The 4662-nt window shown below is 43.6% G+C and overlaps 1 pseudogene across 1 annotated transcript; it reads left to right on the top strand.

Moving 5' to 3' along the window:
- The first annotated feature begins 3565 nt into the window (after positions 1-3565).
- LOC100961710 lies at positions 3566-4657 on the top strand (annotated as a pseudogene). Its single transcript, XR_001161801.2, has one exon. The product of XR_001161801.2 is annotated as a coiled-coil domain-containing protein 91 pseudogene (transcript).
- The last annotated feature ends 5 nt before the right edge of the window (positions 4658-4662 follow it).

The raw sequence follows: 4662 nt of genomic DNA, 5'->3' as shown, positions 1-4662 counted from the left end.
TTCTTTCTTTCTTTCTTTCTTTCTTTCTTTCTTTCTTCTTTCTTTTGTTTAGACCTAGTCTTACTTTGTCACCCTCAGTAGAGTGCCATTGCATCATAGCTCACAGCAACCTCAAAATCTTGGGCTCAAGAGATCCTCTTGTCTCAGCCTCCCAAGTAGCCTGGACTACAGGTACCCACCACAATGCCTGGATATTTTTAGAGACAAGGTCTCACTCTTGCTCAGGCTGGTCTCGAAATCCTGATCTCAGGCAATCTACCAGCCTCAGCCTCCCAGATTACAGGTGTGAGCCAACATGACTGGCCTGGTCAATTGTTCTTATTTTTTTTATAGAAATGTGGATCTTGCTATGTTGTTCAGGCTGGTCTTGAACTCCCCACCTCACATGATCCTCCACCTAGGCATCCCAAAGTCCTGGGATAACAGGTGTGATCCAGCATGCTGGGCAGACAGGATTTTTCTTTATGTCCATATTTGAGCCTGGTTTGCCACCTAGTTTCAAAACTCTATTCTAAAACTGTGTTGTGTTCATTAGATTTCATGGAAGGGGGGCTCCTTGTAAGGCCTGACAGATTAGACTTAAAATATATATAAGACATATATTTAAACAGGATCACTGTATTCCCCTATCATAGCCCAGTAATATTGATGAGAAAGAGAAAAATAACCCCAGACATATGGGAGTTGACCTGGGAAACAATCTCACAGAGTGCCAACCTCTGGCCAGGTCCCTCAGTAACAGGAATATGAGAGAAAAGGCAAAGCCACTGCTTTATCAGGTCTGAACACAGAGAAAACACAAACATTATCCAAGCCACAGAAATGAACAAACATCCCCCTCTCCTGGCTAAGATGAGTAATTACTATTCCTTTTTACCTTTCTTTTGGGGGTGTGTGTGTGAACTACAGGTTTAACCTCAGTATTATCTATTGTTGTTTTATAGCGCTGATTGTAAATATTTCTTGGTTTTATGATTTAAACCATGTCTCCTCCAACAACTATTCTTGATTTTGCCTTTCCCAAATTCAGAATCTAAATTCAGAATTATAGCACTATTAAGATATCTTTTATACCTAAACTATATTTTCTTTTTCGGAGACAGAGTCTCAAGCTGTCACCCTGGGTAGAGTGTCGTGGCATCACAGGTCACAACAACCTCAAACTCTTGGGTTTAAGCAATTCTCATGCCTCAACCTCCCAAATAGCTGGGACTACAGGCACCTGCCAGAACTCCTGGCTATTTTGGTTGTTGTTATTGTTGTTGTTGTTGTTGTTGCAGTTGTCATTGTTGTTTTAGCTGGCCTGGACCAGGCTCAAACCTGCCAGCCTCGTTGTACCTGGTCAGCGTCCCACCCACTGAGCTATGGATGCCACCCTAAACTATATTTTTTGTTTGTTTGTTTGTTTGTTTTTGAGGCAGAATCTCATTCTGTTGCCCTGGAGGAGTGCCCTGTCATCATAGCTCACAGCAACCTCAAACTCTTGGGCTTAAGTGATCCTCTTGCCTCAGCCTCCTGGGTAGTTTGGAATATAGGTGCCCACCTAATGTTTCTATTTTTAGTAGAGATGGGTCTGGCTTTTGCTCAGGCTCGTCTTGAACTCCTGAGCTCAAGCAATCCACCCACCTCAGCTTCCCAGAGTACTAGGATTACAGGTGTGAGGTACCTCTCCTGGCTTATACCTAAACTATATTTGGCATTTCCCAAATGGCAATTAGGTAATAGTGATGGACTGAATGTTTGCCTACTCCCAAAATTCATGTTGTAATCCTAAACTCAATATGATGGTATAAGGAAAAGGGCCTGTGGTTGGGTCGTGAGGGTGGAGCCCTCAGGAATAAGATACATGCCCTTATAGAGCTTCCACATGGCCTAAGTCATAGAGGTCCCTGGAGGGTGGTTTGCCCAGAGAAGGCTCAGAAACTCTATACCCCTTCCCACATAACTTTCTTTAAACATCTCTTCCATCTGGCTGTTGACTGGTATCCTTTGGGTAAACATAAGTAAGTGTATTCTTGACTTCTGTGAGGCACTTCAGCTAAATAATCAAACCCAAGGAGGAAGTTATAATAATACAAATTTATAACTGATCTGCCAGAAGGCCCTGACTGACGCCTGCAGTGGGATACAGTCTTGGGAGATTGGATCCTTAACCTATGGGACCTGATGCTCTCTTCAGGAAGATAGTATCAGAATTGGGTTGAATTATAGGACACACAGCTGGTATCCACTACAGAGTTTCTTGCTTGGTGTATAGAGAAAAAATTTCCACTCATCTGGGGTCACAAATGTTATATTGTATGAAGTACTCTGAATATAGTGGGAAAAAGCATTTTGGTTTAATCTATATCACAACAGGTATGAAGTTTCTTTCTACGGTAATTAACATATTCTAATACTGATTGTGGCTAGAATGTACAACTTTGTTCATATATTAAACACGATTTAATTGTATACTTTATTTATCTTCCTGAGACACAGTCTTACTTTGTCTCCCTCAGTAGAGTGCCACAGCATCATAGCTCACTACAACGCCTGTCTATTTTTATAGATAAGGGGTATCTCTCTTGCTCAGGCTGGTCTCGAAAGCCTGAGCTCAAGCAATCCACCAGCCTCATCCTCCCAGACTGCTGGGATTATAGGTGTGAGCAACCAGGCCCAGCCTTAATTGTACACTTTAAATCTATGAACTATACAATACACAAATTATATCTCAGTAAAGCTATTACAAATAATATGGCCTAGGCCGGGCACGGTGACTCATGCCTGTAATCGCAGCACTCTGGGAGGCTGAAGCAGACGGATAATTTGAGCTCACAGGTTTGAGATTAGGCTGAGCAAAAGTGAGACCCCATCTCTACTAAAATAGAAAAACTGGGCGGCGCGTGTGGCTCAGTGAGTAGGGCAATGGTCCCGTATACCAAAGGTGACAGGTTCAAACCCAGCCCCTGCCGAACTGCAACAAAAAAAATAGCCAGGCATTGTGGCGGGTGCCTATAGTCCCAGCTACTTGGGAGGCTACAGCAGGAGAGCACCTAAGCCCAGGAGTTGGAAGTTGCTGTGAACTGTGACACCACGGCACTCTACCAAGGGCAATAAAGTGAGACTCTGTCTCTAAATAAATAAATAAAATAGAAAAACTGAGGCAAGAGGATCGCTCAAGCCCAAGAGCTGGAGGTGGCTGTGAGCTATGTTGCCACAGCACTCTATCCAGGGCAATAGCTTGAGACTCTGTCTCAATAATAATAATAATAATGCCATCTTCCGGCTGGGGCCGGGTCCGCACGAGGCGGGCGGGCAGCGCGGCGGAACTTTGGCCGCCCTCCGCCTGCCGGCTCCGGCCTCGCCCCCGCGGTGGCGGAGACCACGAGTCAGGGGGTGTGACCGTCTCCGGCGGGAACGGAGCCTGGCACCTGGGACTGGGAGTGCCCACCCGTTCACGCTCTCGCCGGCGGATAGCGGCACCTGCACGTTCCAGGACCGAGTGTTTTTGAAAGTCCTTGCACAAATACACGTGATTGTGTCACCGATGCTTTCACCCAACCGAGACCTTGATCCTTCCTCAGGCATCTAACCCTTCTTTACGTGACTCAGAGGAAGAGGACTTCCAGGTTCCAGGACTGATTCTGGTGCCACTTGAACAATGGATGATGATGATTTTGGTGGTTTTGAGGCTGCAGAGACTTTTGGTGGTGGAAATGGTGACGCTCAAACAACATCTCCTGCTATTCCTTGGGCTGCCTTTCCTACAGTATCTGGAGTCCATCTTTCATCAGCGTCTCCTGAGATTGTACTGGACCATGACCACTCTTCTCCTTCAGTTGGCTGCCTCTCTTCCGATGCCATCATTTCATCTCCAGAGAATATCCATACAGATAACAGCATTGTGAGTCACAATGTTCCTAAAGCACAGATTCAGCAATCAACACACACTCATCTGGATATCTCACTTTTTCCATTGAATTTAACTGATGAAAAAAATAATGGAACAATTGCCCTTGTGGATGATTCTGAGGATCCTGGAGCCAATGTATCAAACATAGAGCTTCAGCAAAAAATTTCAAGTCTAGAGATTAAGCTCAAAGTATCTGAAGAAGAAAAACAGAGAATTAAAAAGGATGTAGAATCATTAATGGAAAAACATAGTGTCTTAGAAAAAGGCTTTCTAAAAGAAAAAGAGCAAGAGGCCATTTCTTTTCAAGATAGATACAAAGAACTTCAGGAAAAACATAAACAAGAATTGGAAGACATGAGGAAAGCTGGTCATGAAGCCCTCAGCATTATTGTGGATGAATATAAGGCACTACTACAATCTTCAGTTAAGCAACAAGTCGAAGCTATTGAAAAACAGTACATTTCTGCAATTGAGAAACAAGCACACAAATGTGAGGAGCTGCTAAATGCTCAGCATCAGAGGCTTCTTGAAATGCTAGATACAGAGAAGGAATTGTTAAGAGAAAAAATAAAGGAAGCTTTGACTCAGCAATCTCAAGAACAGAAGGAAATATTGGAAAAATGTTTAGAGGAAGAAAGGCAAAGAAATAAAGAAGCTTTAGTATCTGCTGCAAAGTTTGAGAAAGAAGCAATGAAGGATGTAGTTTTAAAAGCTATAGAAGAAGAGAGAAAAAATTTGGAAAAAGCCCATGCTGAAGAAAGGGAATT

Source organism: Otolemur garnettii, unplaced genomic scaffold (genome assembly GCF_000181295.1).
Source record: "Otolemur garnettii isolate 467f Iridium unplaced genomic scaffold, OtoGar3 scaffold00230, whole genome shotgun sequence".
Classification (NCBI taxonomy): domain Eukaryota; kingdom Metazoa; phylum Chordata; class Mammalia; order Primates; family Galagidae; genus Otolemur; species Otolemur garnettii.
This window is presented reverse-complemented; position numbering and strand designations above follow the sequence as displayed.